A 21,489-nucleotide genomic window follows, 5' to 3' on the forward strand; every position below is an offset into this window, starting at 1 on the left:
TCTTCTGTCCCCCTCACCCACTCATTTTCTCTCTCTCTCTCTCTCTCTCTCTCTCACACACACACAATAAATAAACTTAAAAAAAGAAACACACATTTTAGGAAATAAAAAATATATATGGTTCTAAAAAACAAAAGGCATGAGAGTTCAGGTTTATCATGTTTTTATTCATTGTTTTTTTAACAGACATGAAAAAGAATGTAATTGGATTACTGGTTATAAATGATGGCTTAAACTGAAACACAGTACATGTCAAACATTTGTTGAACACAAAGGCTGTTGAATCTTGATACACTAATTTATTTTTTGAGAGAGAGAGCATGTGTGAGGAAGATAGAGAGGGAGAGAGAGAGAGAGAGAGAGAGAGAGAGAGAGAGAGAGAGAGAGAGAATCTTAAGCAAGCTCCATGCTCAGTGCAGAGCCCAATATGGGGCTTGGTCCTATGACTCTAGGATCATTACCTGGGCCAAAATCCAGAGTCAGACACTTAACCAACTGAGCCACCCAGGCACTCCTCAATGGGGTAATTTAATATCATGGGGCCACATTTATGCCAAAGATAGATATTCTTCAAGTAAGCCAGCCTCACATGTCATATGTGGACTGAGCTTTTATTACTGTGATGGCAAAATTCACCCCGGGCAGGGGATTAGGGACACCATTAATTTAATAGGAACTTAAATCAGGTCCTACTGTGTATGTAGCATTGTGCTCGGCATAACAGAACTAATAGGATGTGCAATGGTAGTGATAACACTTATACATATGACATAATTAATAATATGAATTTATGCCAAATAAGTTGTAAATTGTGTGTAATCAGGCATAAGGAAGTGAAAATATTAAGTTTTGTGAGGATTCAGGAAAATAAAAGAAATAAGCTTTGACTGCAGAGCCTGGGAATTTTCATTGCCATTTAGCAATTTAGTACTGAGTGCTGGAGAGCATGGTGCTATGACTCAGTAGGAGAGCAGTGTCTAATAGAAACGTGATGTGATGGAAACGAATGAAATTGGACCTCTATTTTACACCACTCACAAAACTTGACTGGCAATGGATAAAAGACACTCACATAAGACCTGAATTGTAAAATTTCTAAAAGAAAGCACTGGGAAAAAGCATCTTGACATTTGTCTTGACAATGAATTTTTGGATTTGACACCAAAAGCACAAACAACAAAAGCAAAAATCAACAAGTAGGACCACAGCAAACTATGAAGCTTCTGCACAGCAAAAGAAAAATATATCAACACAATGTAAAGGCAACGTATGGAACGGGAGAAAACATTTGTAAACCATATTTTTTATGATAAGGGGTTAATACCCAAAATATATCAGGAACGTATACGACTCAATAGTGAAACACAATCTGGTTACAAATGAGCCAAAGGTCGGAGCCTGGCTGGCTTAGCCAGAAGAGCATGCAACTCTTGATCGAGTTCGAGCTCTACACTGGGTGTGGAGATTGCTTAAATAAATAAACGTAAATTAGCAAAAGGAATTGAATAGATATTTCTCCAAAGAAAACATACAAGTGGTCATGAGTATATGAAATGATGCTCAACATCGCTAAACACCAGGCAAATGCAAGTCAAAACCACAATGAGACATCACTTGTTAGAATGGATATAACCAAAAAGCCAAAAGATGGTAAATGTTAGCAAAGATGTGGGGAAAAGCGAAGGTTTGTACGTTGTTGGTGGGAGTGTAAAATGGTAGAGCCTCTATGGAAAACAGTGTGGAGTTTCCTCAAAATTCTAAAAATAGAACTACCAAGTGAATGAGCAATCCCACTTCTAGGTGTTTTTCCAAAAGAAATGAAACCAGGATCTCAAAGAGATATGTGTACTCCCAAGTTTATTGCAGCATTAGTTACAATAGCCAAGATATGGAAACAACCTAAGTGTCCATAGACAGTTGAATGATAAAGAAAATATTATATATATACACACATATGTATACATATATACATAAACATATACACATAGTGGAATATGATTTATCCATAAAAAGAAGAAAATCCTGACATTTGCCACATGGACTTTGGGGGCATTATGCTAAGTGAAATAAGTCAGGCAGAAAAAGGCAAATACTGTCTATCTCACTTATATGAGGAACCTAAAAACATTGAACTCAAGGGGAGTAGAGGTGGTTTCCAGGGGCAGAGGGGTATAGAAAAATGGGGAGATCTTGGTCAAGGTACAACTTTCAGTTAAAAGATGGTTTTGGGTGTCTAATGTACATTTCGGTGACTATAATTAACAATACTGTGTTGTATACCTGAAAGTTTCTATGATAGTAGAGCTATAATATCCTTACCAGAGCAACAATAAGATTGTAATTATGTGAGGTGAAGGATGTGTTAACCAACCGTATTGTATAAAACATTTCATGATATATATGTCTATTAATCGTCACATGGTACACTTTAAACTTACATAGTGTTATATGTCAACTATATCTCAATAAAGCTAGGGCAAAATAAGAAATGTAATGTGAGCCACATACACATTTTTCAATTTTCTAGTAGCTACATTAAAAAAGATGAAAAGTAACAGGAGATATCGATTTTTTAAAAAAGTATTATTTAACTCAATATAGCCAACAGATTACCATTTGATATATCACCACTACAAAAAATACTCACATCAGGACAGAAGTGTGGACTCTGTGGCATAGTTCCTGGCATCTTGGTCTTCTCTGTGTCTTTCTTGTCCCAACATAAGGTGATTGTGGTTTCGATGATGAGCTCCCATAAAGGGAATGTGGTGGCTCATCCTAGGCCTCAGTTGCCCCAGAATATATACAGCTTCAAAAATGACAAGTTTGATAAGTGTTCAGACCAAGAAAATTAACACACAGCTTCATGATGGAGTTTGTCAGTGCCATAAAGAAGTTCTGGAACGGTGTGCAAAATACAGCCAACATAAACTGTTGTCAAAGCCTAAAAAACATGGTAAATGTTTAGAAAAGTCAGTGAAGGATTCTTCTCACATAATGTGTAGGCTACTTGCCTGTGCATTTGAAGTTTGTGCAAAATGTAGAAAGAAAGCAGACATTGTTGCTGTGTTTCATAAACAACCAATAAGGACAGAAAACATGGAAAAGCATATGTTCCAACCACAGGAGTTGCAGAAGAAATGAACAAGGTGATGATGATTTATTTACACTTTGATTTAGATGACACAAAGACAATCAAATGGATAATATATTAAAAGTCAGTGTTAAAACATGAAATTCGGAAGGACTATTGAACCTTAACGGTTTAAAAAAATACTGTGAAATCCTAATGAGAAAAAAAAATAACAAAAACCTATAGAAAACAGGCAAAGTTTATACATGGACAATATCAATTATACATGATACTGGAATAATTACAAAACTTTCACCCCGAGTGTCTTGTAGTAAACAAGTTTCAAAGTAAACAAGATTCAGAACTGATGGTTGTGTAAGAACTTGCTCATGGAAAAATCAGGTATTATTATAGTGCTAGCCTCAAAAATTGGTCCTCAGTAAGTGCCTTTTGATTGATTGGTCTCAAGTAAATGGTTCACATAACAAGGCTCCCTTACTTATTATGTTTGCTTGTTATAAAAAGGTTGTTATTTATTTTTTATAATAATATTTAACAAGTGTATAGCACTTTTTCTTTGAAAATATTTTTACATACCTGATCACATTAAAAAAATTTTAAATTTGAGTTAGACAGAGACAGCATGAGTGGGGGATGGGCAGAGATAAAGGGAGAGAAAGAATCCTAAGCAGGCTCTATGCTGTCAGTGTGGAGCCCAATACCCTCAAACTCACGAAAATCATGAGATTGTGACCTGAGCTGAAACCAAAAGTCAGACACTTAACTGACTGAGCCACCAGGCAACCATACTTGATCACATTTTTACCTTTCTTCTCTTGTCAAATATACATGCAGGAAAAAATGTATAAAATATAAATGTAGAGTTTAATAATTATAAAGAAGAGCCATCCATCTATCATACAAATGAAGAAACTATGTTTATTTTATTAAACTTTTTAAACATTGATTTAGTTTTGAGAGACAGGAGAGAGAGAGACAGAGTGAAGGCCAGGGAGGGGGAGAGATAGAGGGAAACAGAATCCCAAGCAGGCTACAGGCTAGAACAAACTATCCTAAAATTCGTATGGAACCACAAAAAAACCCGAATAGCCAAAGTAATATTGAAGAAGAAAACCTAAACGGCAGGCATTACAATCCCAGACTTAAGCCTCTACTACAAAGCTGTCATCATCAAGACAGTATGGTATTGGCACAAAAACAGACACATAGACCAATGGAATAGAATGGAGAACCCAGAACTGGGCCCAAAAATGTATGGCCAATTAATTTTTGACAAAGCAGGAAAGAGTATGCAACGGAAAAAAGACTGCCTCTTTAGCAGGTGGTGCTGGGAGAACTGGACAGAAACATGCAGAAGAATGAAACTAGACCACTGTCTTACACCATACACAAAAATAAACTCAAAATGGCTGAAGGCCCTGAATGTGAGACAGGAAACCATCAAAACCCTAGAGGAGAAAGCAGGAAATTGTCTCCTTGACCTCAATCTCAGAAATTTCCCCCTTGACACATCCCCAAAGGCAAGGGAATGAAGAACCAAAATAAAATCTTGGGACCTCATCAAGATAAAAGCTTCTGCACTGCAAAGGAAACAATCAAGAAAACTAATAGGCAACCGACAGAATGGGAAAAGATAGTGGCAAATGACATCTCATATGAAGGGTTAGTATCCAAAATCTACAAGGAACTCACCAAACTCCACACCGAAAAAGCAAATAACTTAGTGAAGAAATGGGCAGAAGACATAAATAGACACTTCTCCAAAGAAGACATCCAGATGACCAACAGGCACATGAAACGATGCTCACTGTCACTCATCATCAGGGAAATACAAATCAAAACCACACTGAGATACCACCTCATGCCAGTCAGAGTGGCTGAAATGAACAAATCAAGAGACTATAGATGCCGGCAAGGGTGTGGGGAGACGGGCACCCTCCTACACTGTTGGTGGGAATGTAAACTGGTGTAGCAGCTCTGGAAAACAGTATGGAGGTTCCTCAAAAAACCGTCGATAGAACTCCCCTGTGACCCAGCAATAGCACCACTAGGGATTTACCCAAGGGATACAGAAGTGCTGATGCATAGGAGCACATGTACCCCAATGTTCATAGCAGCACTGTCCACAATAGCCACATCATGGAAAGACTCTAAATGTCCATCACCTGATGAGTGGATCAAGAAGATGTGGTGTATATCTATACAATGGAGTACTCCATGGCAATGAGAAAGAATGAAATACGGCCATTTGTAGGAAAGTGGATGGACCTCGAGTTAAAGTAAGCAAAATAAGTCAGGCAGAGAGGGACAGATCCCATATGTTTGCACTCATAGGTCTAACAGGAGAACAGGAGAAACCTAATGGAGGACCATGGGGAGGGGAAGGGGGAAAGAGAGTTGGGGAGAGAGAGGGATGCAAAATCTGAGAGACTATTAAATACTGAAAAGGAACCGAGGGTTGAAGGAGGAGGTGGAGGGGGAAGGGAGGTGGTGGTAATGGAGGAGGGCACTTGTGGGGAAGAGCACTGGGTGTTGTATGGAAACCAATTTGACAATAAACTATTTTAAAAAATAAATTTGGACTAGCTACATTTAAAGTGCACAGTAGGCACTCGGGGCTAGTGTTTTGGTCATCATAGCTCTAGAGTTCCATAGTCCAGTGGAAAATAAAGATACATCAAAAGTAACACTTGCATAATAGCCACCATGCTACGCATTGTTTTAGAGTTGCAAACAACGGAGAGGGAGAGGTCATGCCCTCCACTGGCTCTCTGGCAAGTCTTCCCAAATTTGAATTCACCTGCCAATCACCCGGCCATCTTTTTCAAATGCAGGTTTTAATTCAGTAGGTCTGGAGTGGGGCTTGAGAGTCTGAGCTTCTCACAAGCTCCTGGCCGATGCTGGGGCTGCTAGCCCAAGAACCATGCTTTGACTAGTGAGGGTTGGCATCGATAAGAGTCTGGTCAGAACTCTAGACACCACTCCAGGTATTTTAGCAGGAGGATATAATCCAGGGAACATTATGCTTATGTAACCCTTGGCATGGGGCAACAGTCGGGAGAGTTGAGGAAATCAGGATGCATGGTGAGAAGCTGTTAGCCGTGTTCCCGGCAGCCTACAGTGTTGCAAACTTCATGTCTACCATCTGCTCCTGATTCTCCTTGTGTTTTGCCTTCCAAATATTGTAGAACCCTGATGGCAAGACAATCTGGGAAATATAGTTTCCAAGCCTCCTTCCCCTGAGAAAGAAGTGATGGGACTGATTATTAGCAACACTATCTGGCACACATTCCCTTGAGGTTCAGTCCTCAACCTACTCCTTTTCTCTCTCTTTCCATTTGTCTTTTAGCTTCCTAGGTATCTCAGTGAAATCACTTGGAATCCCGGTTGACTTCTGTCTTTTTGGCAACTTGCAGATAGTCACGGAATCCTGTCAGGCCTTCAGCTATTCCTGCCACATTTCCCCTCCTTTCCATTCATGTTGTCATTTCTACAGGCTCATATTCCTTTATATTTGGATAATCAGAGGACTTTCTCTAACCCCTTGCCTTTATTAGCTTGCCTTGGATCTGCTACCATCCGCCTTTCTTGTCACCTCTTTCCTGTGCCCTGCTACCAGGAGTAAAAGAAGTTAGCAATGTCTGAATTGTTTTTTTAAACCACGTGAACTTTAATTTTTTTAAGTTTATTTATTTTTAAGTAATATCTATACCCAACATGAGGGTTGAACTCATGATCCCAGGATCAAGAGTAACATGCTCTGCCAAGTGAGCCAGCCAGGGACCCCCATATCTGAATTGAGTCTACCGGTGACATGAACAAATTTACACATTGATGCTAGAATAAAATTGTTTAAAATGAGTGCTCAGAAGGAGAGACCTTAAAGACTCTCCAATGTATGTTTACTCTGGGGTGTAAGAAGGTGCTGTGGGACCACTATGGGTCTGGGGAGGCAGAAACCTGACTCCTTGTTCTGCCTTTACTCTCGCTGTGTGGCTTTGGAAAAGTTGCTTCCCCTCTCTGAATCTCCTTTGCTTCTGAAGAAAGTGAGGTGGGTAGGCAAAACTTCATTTTCCAGCCTTTGTTTTTCACTGTGTTGACAGATAACTTTAAAAATGTGTAATAGATCATGTTCGATTTGGGGACTGAGCGCATGTTAAGATGGGTAAAGTAGAAATGTAAGTTTCCTTATCTGACTACAAACCATAATAGGGAGTTTTATTTTGCTTGTCTTATAATAATAAATTCAACAATTGTATTCATCCCATATGCACTTTGAGATAATGTATTATGGAAAAGGGTGCCGGATCCAATTTTTTTATGAAATTGCTACCAGAGAGCCAACAATAGCTTCTTTCCATGGAAAATCCAACTCTTCTGTATTAGTATGAGCGTCTGCAGCTTTCTCCCAGTTTCACACCTTGCTAGAGAAATGTCTTAAATTACTTTAAAGTGTCTGGATTACTGACTGATAGATATTTGAAAATCTTGCACTCTGTGCTCATCAGTTTGTTTTTAAAGACTTGTTTTAGAGCAGTTTTACGTTTACAATAAGGATTCCTCATATACCCATTGTCCCCACACATCACAGCCTCCCCCATTGTCAACACCCCCCACCAGACTGTTGGACTTGTTACAACTGATGGACCTACATTAACACATCATAATCACCTAAAATTCATAATTTACCTTTGGTGTTGTGCATTCTGTGGGTTCGGACCAAAGTGTAATGACATGTGTCCATATAGAGTATGACACTATCATACAGTGTATTTTCACTGCCCTAAAACTCTTCTGTTTTCTACCTATTTGTTTTCTTTTCCTCCCACCAGACCCCGTAAGCCCACTGATTTTTTTCTTGTCTCCATAGTTTTGCCTTTTCCAGACTCTCATACAGTATGTAGCCTTCTTAGGTTGCCTTTTTTCACTTAGCAATATGCATGTAAGGTTCCTCCATGTTTTTCATGGCTTGATAGCTCATTTATTTTTAGCGCTGAATGATATTCCGTTGCCTGAAGGTACCGCAGTCTATTTATCCACTTGTTTACTGAGGGACATCTTGGTTGCTTCCAAGTTTTGGCAATTATGAATAAAGCTGCTCTAAATATCCATGTGCAGGTTTTTTTGGGGACATAATTTTCATCTTCTTTGGGTAAATACCAAGGAGTGTGATGGCTGGATTGTATGGGAAGAGTATGTTTAGTTTTGTATGAAATCACCAAAGTGTCTTCTGAAGCAGCTGTAACGTTTTACATTCCCACCAGCAATGAATAAGAGTTCCCATTGCTCCACTTCCCTGCCAGCATTGGGTGGTTGTCAGTGTTTTGGATTTTGGTCCTTGTAATAGGCGTGTAGTGGTAGCTCACTCCTCTTTTAATTTGGATTTTTCTGATGACCTCTATGGATTATCTTTTCATGTGCTTTTCTGTCATCTGTGTATCTTCTTCTGTTTAAAAAATGTTGATTTTTGAGAGAGCTAGAGAGGGGGAGAGAGAGAGAGAGAGAGAGAGAGAGAGAGAGAGAGAGAGAGAGAGAAAGCATGAGCAGGGGAGGGGCAGAGAGAGAGGGAGACACAGAATCTGAAGCAGACTCCAGCTCTGAGCTGTCAGCACAGAGCCCGATGCGGTGCTCAAACCGACAAATTGTAAGAGCATGACCTTAGCTGAAGTCGGATGTTCAACCAACTGAGCCATCCAGGCATAAATACTTTCTTGCAGACTGTGGCTTATCTTCTCATTCTCTTGACACTGGTTTTCATAGAGGAGATGTTTTTAATGTTAATGAAGTCCAGCTTATCAAGTATTTCTTTCAAAGGTCGTGTCTTTGGTGTTGTAGCTAAAAGGCCACCATTATATCACAAATGATCTAAGGTTTCTCCTATATGATCTTCAAGTAATTTTATAATTTTCAGTTTTACTTTTAGGTCTGTGGTCCATTTTGAGTTAATTTTTGTGAAGATTGTAAAGTTTGAGTCCACATTTTTTTTGTTGCAGGTAGAAGCCCAGTTGAAAAGATTATCTTGGCTCCATTGTATTGCCTTTGTTCCTTTGTTAAACATCAGTTGACTGTATATATTTTGGCCTATTTCTGGACTCTCTATTCTGTTCCATTGACCTGTTTGTCTCCTCTTTCTCCAACACCATGGTGGCTCAATATCTGTAACTTTAAAGTAAGTCTTGAAGTCAGGTAGTGTCAGTCCTCTGGCTTCATTCTTTTTCCATATTGTGTTAGCTATTCTGGTGCTGATTTCCACGATGTATATTAGTTGCTAAATATTGACGCAAGAAGGAAAGCTTCAGGCTGCTTTTTGAAAGCATTTCTATGAAAATGACACTTTCTGGACAGGGGTCATTTTTATTCCTAATAAATAAATAGACAAATTATATATTCATTAATGTCTCTTTTAAGAGTGGCTTTTGAAGTCTTAGAGATGGTGTCATGTTTTATCTGAGAATGTTGATTAATCAAAAGTCATAGATCTTCAGAAGGCAAATTGGAAGAATTACTACCATTTTTAGACTCCTTAGTCACATGCTGTAAATCAGCATCAGTGTTCCTTATGTTCTCTGTCTTTAACCTGGTATATTAAAGATGGAAATTAAACGTGTATGATAAGGTTAAAAATAGTACTAACCAAAACCCTGACGTCAGCTGGTGTTGATAGAGATGCATCATAAATGCAAGTTCATCTATTAATCAACCACCACACTCCCATTTGATACTCATTATAAATGGAAACGAAAATAATTATTTTATAATGGACTGATTTTTTTTAAAAAACTGAATTCCAGGGGCGCCTAGGTGGCTCAGTCGGTTAAGTATCCGTCTTCAGCTCAGGTCATGAACTCACAGTTCGTGGGTTTGAACCCCACATCGGGCTCTGTGCTGACAGCTAGCACAGAGCCTGGAGCCTGTTTCAGAGTCTGTGTCTCCCTCTTTCACTGCACCTCCCCTGCTCACACTCTCTCTCTCTCTGTCTCTCAAAAATAAATTTAAAAAAAAACTTAAAAAAAACTGAATTCCAGTGTAATTGACAGGTGTTATATTACTTTCAAGGGTACAATACAGTGTTTCAACAATTCTATACATTACTCAGTGCTCATCACTGTAAGTGTACTGTTGTTTCTTTTAATTTTATTTTTTTAATATGATCTCTACCCCCAATGTAGGGCTTGAACTCAAGGACCCTGAAACCAGGAGTCACATACTCTACCAAACTGAGCCCCTTCACCTATTTCACTCCTCCCCCCACCATCCACCCCTGTGGCAACCACCAGTATGTTCTCCATATTTAAGAGTCTGTTATATTTGCTTCTTTCTTCCTGTGTTTATTTGTTTGGCTTCTTAAATTGTATAGTGGACTGATGTGTCAAAATAGAAATGGAAACAGAAGCAATGGCCACCATTAGCACTTGGACCCTTAGGACATACTTGCAGATCTCCAAGTGTTTCCAAGAAACACTGGGTTTAGTGGTTGCTTGGGAGTTTTCCAGCTATAATGCTTTTTGTGTCTATGGATTAAATTGCGAAAGGGCTCCATGAACTGGAGAGATGCAAATTGCTCTATCTCATAGGTATTCTGGCAGTTATGGTTATTATGAGAATAAAGACTAAATATTTTAGAATCCTTGATTTCAGGTATCCTGAGAAATATCATGCATTTTCCATAATGCGGTGTTTCCACCTCCTCTCTCACTTTCAGTTTAGTTATTACCTTGTGTTGAGAGATTCTAGGAGGGTGGGAGAGGAGTCCTTTCAAAAGAAAGCAAGGAGGACATGCTGAATAAAGGAGAAAAGATCACTTGACATTTCTAAAGGTAAATTAAGTGTTATAAAATGTCAACAGGAAGTAATACTTTATCTCATGATTATTTGATTTCTGTTTTCGATTCAAGGTTGCCTTTTTTCTCATCTTGGTATTGTGAAAAGACAGCTTTATGTTGAACATTTCACAAGAAATGTCATTTCTGTGGTTCTCATTTATATGTTTTAACATAGATAGCTTGTGGAGAGTGTAAGAAAATTCTGCCTATTTAACTAGTCTGAAAATAATCTAGGTCAGGCTGAAACAGATAGCAAATAAATAAGCAAAGATAAAAGCATTTTGGCCTTCTGTACTTCCTCACCAACCCTTCTGTCTTTTTTGGGAGTGTTCTTAGATTCTGTATTTGTCTATTTTGTAGCCATTAAGTGCAGGGCCAAACTATTGGCCAAAGTTGTTTCTGTCTTGTGGTCCAGCTTTTGCTGGATAAATGGATAGGAGAAAGTAGTGTGTGTGTGTGTGTGTGTGTGTGTGTGTGTGTGTGTGTGTGTGTAGTGTGTGAAATAAGTCAGAGAAAGACAAATACTGCATGATCTCACTTATATGTGGAGTCTAAAAACATTGAGCTCTCTGAAAACAGAAAGTAGAGTAGTGGTTGCCAGGGGCTAAGGTGGGGGAAAGAAAGAGACTTACTATATTGTATACTTGAAAAGAGCTAAGAGGGTAAATCTTAAGTGTTCTCAACATACACACAAAGAAAATGCTAACTATGTGAGGTGATAGGCATGTTAATGAGCTTAGTCTTGGAGATTAGTTCACAACATATACATAGTATACATATATCAAAACATAAACATGTACACCTAAACGTATATATGCTATTTGTCCATTATACTTCTAAAAAGTTGGGAGGTGGAGAGGAAACCAAACCAAACCAAACCAAACCAAAACATAATCACGAAATTTTTCTTTGGACTGTCACTTCGATCACCCAAATAGGAAGCAAGCACCCAACAATACACAAGTTGGGTGATGTCGCACAGCAGGAACTAGACACTGGGGGTGCGAGTGCCACCCACGGGAGCTGTGTGCTGGGAACTCTGTCGGCGCTGCAAAAGCTAGATAGGCCCTAGGGAGTCTGGATGCAGGGTGGGAGCTGGGCTCAGGGAGAGGCACCCACGCGGTGCTGGAGGGCAGCGGGGAAGCCGCAGGTGTGGAAACTGCAGATGCGTAGGGGACCCAGCAAGAGCGGCCCACAGAAACCCGGAAGCAAAATGCCTGTCTCTGCCGGTGTCTGTCCAGCGCCCTCTATTGACCAAATTTAGCATTATGCCTGCTGAGAGGAAGTCCATTTAAAGTGCTCAGACCCATTTCACAGAGCAGGAAATAGTGGTCAATTTTGAGAAAGTATATACTATTATATAGTCTGCTTGTTTGTTCATTTGTTTGTTTATTAGATAGAAAGAACACACGCACCAGCCGGGGAGAGGCAGAGAGAGAGAGAGAATCTTTTTTTTTTTTTTTTTTTTTTTTTGTAGCTTGACTTCATACTCTTTTTTTAAAAATTTGTTTTTATTAATAGTTTGTTGTAAAATTGGTTTCCATATAACACCCAGTGCTCTTCCCCACAAGTGCCCTCCTCCATGACCATCACCCTCTCCCCCTTCCCCCCTCCCTCTTCAGCCCTCAGTTTGTTTTCACTATTCAAGAGTCTCTCATAATTTGCCTCCCTCCCTCTCCCCAACTCTTTTCTCCCCCTTTCCCCTTCCCATGGTCCTCTGTTAGGTTTCTCCTGTTAGACCTATGAATGAAAACGTATGGTATCTTTCCTTCTCTGCCTGACTTATTTCTCTTAGCATGACCCCCTTGAGGTCCATCCACTTTGCTACAAATGGCCATATTTCATTCTTTCTCATTGCCATGTAGTACTCCATTATGTATATATATATATATATATATATATATATATATATATATATATATATACCGCATCTTCTTTATCGGAGAAAGAGAGTCTTAAGCAGGCTCCATGCTTAGTGCTCCACACAACGTACAGCTCCATCCCACAACTCTGGGATCATGACTTGAGCTGAAATTAAGAGTCAGTCCCCTTACCTGACTGAGCCACCCAGGTGCCTTGGTATGATAGTATATAATATATATACATATTATATGTTTAAATGCATATACAGTAGGTCAGATGGCAGTAAGTGGTATGGAGAACATTAAAACAAGGTAAGAGGACAATGACTGACTGAGTGGGATCTACTTTAGATTGACTGAAAGGATGATATTTGAGCTGAAGTGAGAATCACACAAAGGAAGCCATGTGACCACATAGAGGATGAGTGTCCCTTGGTAGAAGAACCAGCAAGTGTAAAAGCCCTGAGATAAGAAGGCATGTAGACTTATTGAAGAACATGAAAGACACCTTTAGAACTGGCAGCACGTCATATCCCCCAGAACTGAGGACAACTGAAGCTGCCACCAGATCTAGGAGATGCCAGTAACTTCTACCAGCCCTCGGATATGAAGTTGTTCCCTGTCTTACTGCAGAATATGGTTGTCTTCCTAATAAGCTCTCATGTTTAGGTACCTCATAGGTTGATTGCTGCTCCTTAAAAGGCTGAACATGGGGTTTTGGGAGCCAGCACAGCCACTCCCAGGTATATGTCCAAGGGATATTAAAATATATGTGGTGGGGCACCAGGGTGGCTCAGTCAGTTAAGTGACCAACTCTTGATTTCGGCTCAGGTCATGATCTCCCAGTTCGTGAGTTTGAGCCCTCCTCAGGCTCTGTGCTTACAGCCTGGAGCCTGCTTGAGATTCTCTCTCCCTCTCTCTCTCTCTTTGTCTCTGCCCCTCCCCCACTCATGTTCACTCACCTTCTCTCTCTCTTTGTTTCAAAATAAATAAGCTTAAAAAATAAAACATACGTTGACACTAAAACTTGTAGATGAATGTTCATAATCCATGCATCATCCATTGTAGCCCCCAAGTGGAAGGTGACCCAAATATCTACCTACTGATGAATGAATTCACAAAATATGGTGGACCAATATGACGAAATAGCATTTGGCCACAAAATGAGTGAGATACCACTGCAACATGAAGGACATTCTATAAAATGGCAGGGTCATTGGGATAAATTCTGCTAAGTGAAAGAAGCCGGACACAAAAGACTGCTGACAGATGTGAGGTTTTCTTTGGTGTGAGGGAGGTTAGTGATGAAAATGATTGTAATGAAAATTGATAGGGGTGATGCTTGCACAGCTCTAAGAGTGCACAAAACACCATTGAATTGTATACTTTCAACAGGAGACTTGCATGTCATCTCAGGAAAGCTGTGATAGTAAAATCCTATTGCTGACTCCTTGCATGAAAGGTCCAAGAACCCTTTTGAGTCTTTAGTACAGATTGAAAGGACATGTCTGTTGACATGTACCTTTCCAGTGAACCAAGTACTACATAACAGGATCTTAAAGTAGGCTTAGCCTGTAGTGTTATTGACATGTACATCTGAAAAGTCCCCTACAAATCCCAGGTCAGTTGTCATATGGATTTTTGCCTCATTCTACCACTATGTCTATTTTTCTTAAGAGGTATGGCAAACTCATGGGAAAAACACTGACTCTGTAATCGAGATCTAGATTTGAAACATAGTCCCGTCACTAGCTCTGCAACCTTGAGCTATTTACTTAGACCTCTCTGAGCCTTAGTTTTCTTTTCTTTTTTTTGAAATAAGTAGAGTGAAACATGGATCTACAGTGCTGTGATAAGCAAATTAATTAATGTATATAAAAGTGCCTTGGAAGTGGGGCACCTGGGTGGTTCAGTCAGTTAATCATCCGACTCTTGGTTTCAGCTCAGGACATGATCTCATGGTGCATGAGATCAAGCCCCAATGTTGGGCTCTGCACTGACAGTACCAAGCCTGCTTGGGATTCCCTCTCTCTCTCTCTCTCTGTCTCTCTCTCTCTCTCTCTCTCTGCCCTGCCCCTGCTCATGCATCCACAAACTCTCTAAGTAAATAAAAAATTTTAAAATGTGGCTGAAAAGTTGTGTAATTACACAGATACAGTGAGTTATTGTTTGATTAAACATGCATGCATGTGTGCCTGTGTCCACACACGCTCCAAATGACTTCCAAAACAATGTCATTCTTCCATTTGATAGAATGTTACCTAAATGGTATTTCTCTTGGAAGCCTGCTCTGTACACAAAACCCTACTCTGCCACAGAAAAACCAACCAATCAGCAAGCCAGTTTGGTTTATTTGATCCATATGGTTGCTAAGTCTTTCCCACCATTTTGCAGAAGAGGAAGTAGAAATGAGGTAAGATTAGAGGACTCCACTTGTGTGACAGTCATGGAGGTGTGCCACTCAGATCTTTTAAGAGACAATTTTTTTTAATGTTTATTTTTGAGAGAGGGAGAGGGGCAGGGTACGAGTAGGGGAGGGGCAGAGAGAGAGAGTGGGAGATGCAGAATCTGAAGCTGGCTCCAGGCTCTGAGCTGTCAGCACGAAGCCTGATGCAGGGCTTGAACACAAAAACCATGAGACCATGAGCTGAGCTAAAGTGAGATGCTTAACTGATTGAGCCATCCAGGCGCCCTGAGACAACTTCTACAAAGAGTACAGTCAGTTGCCAACCTCCAGATGTAGTACCTTTGGTCTCCATTGGGGCATTCAAGCCTGGGCCAGGCTCTCCTTGGGTGGCTCTAGCTGGGGATTGGGCGCAGTGGCATACTAGGGTCTAGCTCTTTCTAGCTACCACTCTGGAGTTCCCTCTTGGGCTGGATGAGACATTCTAGAACCTACACTGCAATCTGAGACTCTTTGTAACCAGTCCTCCTTCCTTCCTCCCTCCTTTCACACATACCATACCTGTTTTGTTCTCTGAAAGCTTCTATGCCTAGCCAAGCCCCGTCTTCCCCCTTGGCATGCAAACCAAGGAGGGGCAGAGAGAGAGGGAGAGAAAAATCCCAAGCAGGCTCTGCATTGTTAGCCCAGAGCCTGATGCGGGGCTTGATCTCATGAACCATAAGACCAACACTCGAACCAAAACCAAGAGTCAGATGGTTCATGACTGAACCACCCAGGCGCCCTGTATGATTTTTACATCAGTAAGCATCACTATGAAGTCTGCAGCATCCTGAATACACCTGCAGAACCGCACACCTAGGTGTCATCGTATGTACACATACTAGAAAGAAGGCTGGAGCACAGAGAAACAGCTAAGCCTCTTTAGATTTTGGTTTTCTCAGCTGTAAAATAAATATGGCATCTGATGTCACTCCTATCCTACACTTGTAGGATTCCGTTTTTACTAGCTTGCCTAGACACAGCTTAGATGACAGTAGCTGGCCTATCACCGAAGTGAAAGTCTCCTGGAATGGGGTAGTTCAGAAATGAGAAATTTAATTTGACAATTGTAGCTAAGGTTCCAAAGTAGATTTATCTAACGTGTGTTAACTATTTGGTTAAGACCATCTACTGTCCAAGAGGCACACTACTCAGCTTCTGTTTTCTAAAACCACTGCTTTGGCTCCATGCTGGAAATCTGATGCCTACTTTGCCCCAATAAGCTCAGGAAGTCGTGGACTGTCGAACTTGCTGCTATTTCAGTGTGTGGGAGAGGACCCCAGTTACCCCCATTCATGAAATCTGATGGTGTGTTGGGTCCAGGAACGCAGCCCAGGCAGGCAGCTGCATAATCGAGTGTTGTGATGGGTGTCTTTGGTTTTCTTTTTAAGCATGCTTTCACCCCTGCCCTTTCGAGGTAACCATGTCCTTGGTGGTGATGGAAGGTTGGCCTCTTCAGCAGGTCATAAGTATGAAATGAGGAACCCAGGGCCAAGGATATAGCTGTTCTCTCACCTGTCTGACGACTCATACAAAGAAGGCCCTTTGAAGTCGCCTCACCTACATCTTTCATCTTCCAAAGAAGGGAGCCATTGAGCCAGCTTGCTTTCTTCTAACTCACGGACATTTGTATGTAGTTCTGTGGCCCCATTCCTCCCAATCATGGACCAGAATCATGGACTTTGCTTTTCATCAAAATGTGATTTCTTACCAGTCACATCTTCCTGATGCTGACTGTGTGGTTCAACTGGAGAAAGGAATCTTATGTGAGGATACTGTCAGGTTATTCATTTAGCTGTTCTGAGGGGGCCTCACCATTCTTTCATAATGATTTTTCTGAATATTTATGTAAATTTATTGAACACTCATCCAGCAGCTTCTATTGAACTTGTATTGCTCTCCTCTCAGAGATGAGTAAGCTGTGTTCCCTGCTTTGAAGAGCTCATTCTTTTAGGGGGTGGACACTCTAAAAAGCAACTGCAATTAAATGTGACAGTGCTATTGAAGGGAAATGTACGTAGGGAAGAAGATGAGGGAGCAATTAGTTCCACCTAAGGTAGGACAGATTGAGGCACAGTGACACTTTAGCTGGCTTTGGGAGGGGAAGGTGTGGCAGGTAGTTGAGAAGTGGAGGCTTGATGTGGGGGAGGACATTCTAGACAGGGTGATGACTCAAAGTCGCTGATGCACACAACAGGATGGCATGCTCAGGAAGAAGAGCTGGAGTTTAGAGCATCTGGGCACACAGGGACCCAGGTGGTGGCCCCATATTTCAAATTAGAGCAGGACTGTAGGGGGGTTGCTAAGGCAATTCAAGACACATGGGCTTGATCATGTAGCTATTGTCCTATAGGTTGGAAGCCCATGACAGTGTGTGAGTGCGACATGGTTTAGAGAAACAGTCTGGCAGCATTGGCATGCAGAGTGCCGTCAATGTAAGATCAGTGAGAATCCCTCCCTCAGGGCACAACTATCCCTGACCATGGTGACGTGGCTTCAGTTTTCTGTGTGTGTCAAATTCTACTCGGCATTAATCCTCACCTAGAAGATGCAGGGCAGTGGTGTTCATGTGTTCAGGCTGCCCTACCACGGATGGGGTGACCTACCCAATAGAAATTTATTTCCTCACTCTTCTGGAGGCTGGGAGTCCCAGATCAACATCCGCTGGCAGACTCCATTTCTGGTGACAGTGCTCTTGCTGGCTTACAGCTGGCCGCCTTCTCAGTGTCCTCACATGGCCTCTTCTCTGTGCATGTGCAGACGGAGATCTCTTGTGTCCCTTCTCCTTATAAGACACCAGTTCTGCAAGATTAAGACCCGCTCCTCTTCTGACTTCTTGCACCTTAATTACCCCTGTAAAGGCCCTATATACAAGGACTGCCATACTGGGGTTTGGCACTTGAATGTATGAATGTGGGAGGGGACACGACACAGTCTGTAAGAGCAGATGACCTTCCTTCTTGTCCTGCTTAACCAGCAGCCTGCACAATGAACTTCAATGAACACTTCAATGAACAGAAATGCTGCAACAACTATCATTTTTGCAGATAACGAATGCAAGTGAAATGTCCCATGCGGAGATTTGTTTCGTCCAGTGTCCCCGACACTGTCTTCTGATTTTTCTTCTGGAGGAGGGGTCAGAGATTCCTCCATGTCCCAAGCATCCATAGCACTAGTGTCACTGTCCATGCTGATGTTTGTTGTGCACCTGGGAGATTTCTCACTCAGGCCCAGGTGGCCATGACCTGGTCTTCTGAACAGCCTGCCTTCCCCCAGTTCTAGCACTGCCCTCCATGTTTTTCTCTCTCACCTTTCCCCACGACCCCCCGATTTCTCCATTTCCTGGAGTCCATAATCCTCTTTCCTCCCTGATCTCCAGAACCTACTGGAAGTGGCAAGCCAACTTCTTTCACCTGATTTGCAGGGACTGAGCCTGGCCCTTTAGTCTCAGCTCCCATTTCTGCAAGCCATAGGGCATGTGAGCTGTGACTGCTGCACTCAGACTCAAAGTCCACACTCAGGTGACTGATGGCTTTATTACCTACTGAGTGCCATGACACAAGGTTCAGGTCAGTAAAGACTGGAGCTAGAAATAACAGTTGTTTTTAAGCTTAGCATGCAAAACTCCATGCAAAGTAAAGTTCTTTAAATGTTTCAGCAAAAGTTTAGGACCCTGCATTTGCTTTTCCATATATTGGCTTATATATAATTTTATTTAATACAGAATTATTCACTGGACATTATTTATAGATACGAAGATAGTATATATATTAGAAGAAGAGTGTTATTTTCACTTGGAAAATAGGAGAAAAATACCTGGTTGCGACAAAGTATTCAGTAATGATGATATCGTAATTATATGCCATAGCCCCAGACCCTATTTCAGTGACTTGGTGCAGACGAGGTGCTTCGATATTTGTAGAACAAACGAATGAATACAAAATTGAGATCACACTTAACACAGATTCATTCATCAAACATGTGTCATGTGCCATCTAAATGTAAAGCAATTTGTTAGGATCTGGGGATCTGGCTGTGGTCATCCCTGTGCCTGTGGCCCTTGCCTGTATCCGGCTGTCATGCTCTTTCAAGCAGCACTTTTGGGAGGAGTCCATAGAAGCCACAGCCTAATCGAGAGACAAACTTTGTAAGGGGCCACAAAATAAATATTTTAGGCTCTGTGGGCCATACAGCCTCAATTGTGACTATTCAGCTTTGTCTTGTAATAAAAAAAAAAAGCCATAGATAAGAAACAAATGGGGTTGGCTATGTTGCAATAAAGTTTTATTTATAAAAGCAGTCAATGCAGATTTAGCCCCTGGGCTGCATCTTGCCTACCCCTGGAATCAGTGTGGGAGACATTGGGGTGAAATATCTCCTTTATGCACAAAACATTCTAGCAGTTTAGAACTGAATGGTCTGTACAGACACTGTTCTTTGTTTTACTCAAATAGAAAAATCCCAACTCTGGTAAATCCACCACTCCATTTCCATACTGCTCACCTACTTACCTTCCTACCATTCATCTGTTGGTGGACATGAATTGGAAGAAGCACACGGTCAGTCCTGCTGACTGGCCTCTGTTTAGTAAATGCATGACCCCTAATTCCAAGTGAGTCCTTAGAGCTACCCAGAAATCCCACTTCATTTACCTCATATACTCATTATCACTCCTAGAAGACATTTTTTTAGTTTTTATTTAAAAATCTAGTTAGTTAACATATAATGTGACATGGTTTCAGGAGTAGAATTCTGTGGTTCATCACTTACATACAACACCCAGTGCTCATCCCAACAAGTGCCTTCCTTAGTACGCATCATCCATCTAACCCATCCCCCACCCACCTCCCTCCAGCAACCCTCAGTTTGTTCTCTATCTTTAAGAATCTCTTATGGTTTGCCTCCCTCTCCTTATTTTTATGCCCTTTCATAAAAAACCTCTAGGACCTCTGTGGGAGTCGTGGGTGTATGTGTCCAGATCTCCCTATGGGAAAGGAATGCAGCTAGCTTTCCGTCTTCTTCAGGAAACACCTCAGCCTTCCAGGCAAGGCCACATTCTTGCCAGGTGAGCCCTAGCTGATGGCTGAAAATGTCAGAGGTACAAAGGCCAGGCCATTTTGGCCAAGGTAGAGCTATCTAACTCTTCCTCTTTGCCCTGGAGCTCTGCTCTGCGTTGGCCAAGACTTTTCCAAATCTCATCATTGTCTGAGGTTCTCTTTTCCTAATTCCATTTCCTCCACCCTTCCCTTTCACAGTGGTCTAGTTTATTTTAAACAGAAATATAGTATGCAGCATGAAAAAAACATCTAAAGCTGACTTAATTTTCTTCTGGTCTTAGCATTTAAAAATGTTTGCTGTAGGAAAAGATTTCTGAAAAGCTTTAAAGTTCCATGGAGTTTAAGGCAAGCACTGAATCATCATCCTGGAAATGGTTGCTAGTGCTTAGCTTCGTTCTCTGCAAACCCTTCTCTGCACCGAAAGCACTGAGCCTTCCTCCCAGGAGACTACGGCAGCTAGTTCAACACCAAAGAGCATCCCTGACGGAAAGATAACAAAGCGTGACAAGGACTGACAGCTATTTTCCCCACACCATTCAGAATAGTGAGGGAGTCTGTACTCCCTCCCCCATAGGCTTTTGTCTCCCCAGTGACTGTGACTTGGAAATGCATTTATTGCATTTTATACTTGTGACTTGACTCTATGATACAAGAATTTTGTTTTTGAAAGAGAAGCATAGGTCTTAAATCGTTATTTTGGCTTTCTGTCGACCGAACCTATACAGCATCAATGGGCTGATTCTCATGTCAAATTCCCACCTCCCATGTGCATAGTGCTTTGCTCTCCAATATTTCATGTGAATCTTCTATAATCTTGTGAGGGGACAAGGACAAGTATTATTGTTGGCATCTTAACATATAAAGAAAATGAGGTTCGTAGAGGTTGTGTGCTCTTTTTTTTTCTTCCAATGTCTCATAGCAGGAAAATGCAAGAGCTGTCACTAGATCCTAAGTTGTCAAGTCTGACCAGGACCCTTCTACCACACTACATGATACTCTGACAACACGCAAGAAGACATCTGTTATTTCTGTCCAGGCTTTTATTGAATATGGCTTAGTGCATGATAACCGGGTGTGCACGAGGAGCATTTGTTTCTTTATCCTATTTTCATGAGATGCAAGAGAAAATAAAATATGCCTTAATAAAAACTCCTTTGGAATAGAACACTTGCATGCCCTGCTTAAGTATTAAAACTGCCAGCTGTTCATA

The 21,489-nt window shown here is 41.2% G+C and overlaps 1 pseudogene; it reads left to right on the top strand.

Annotated features, from left to right (window-relative positions):
• Nucleotides 1-2,744: 2,744 nt before the first annotated feature.
• On the top strand, nucleotides 2,745-11,989 carry LOC115283525 (annotated as a pseudogene).
• Nucleotides 11,990-21,489: the final 9,500 nt, after the last annotated feature.

Source organism: Suricata suricatta, chromosome X, assembly GCF_006229205.1.
Source record: "Suricata suricatta isolate VVHF042 chromosome X, meerkat_22Aug2017_6uvM2_HiC, whole genome shotgun sequence".
NCBI lineage: Eukaryota > Metazoa > Chordata > Mammalia > Carnivora > Herpestidae > Suricata > Suricata suricatta.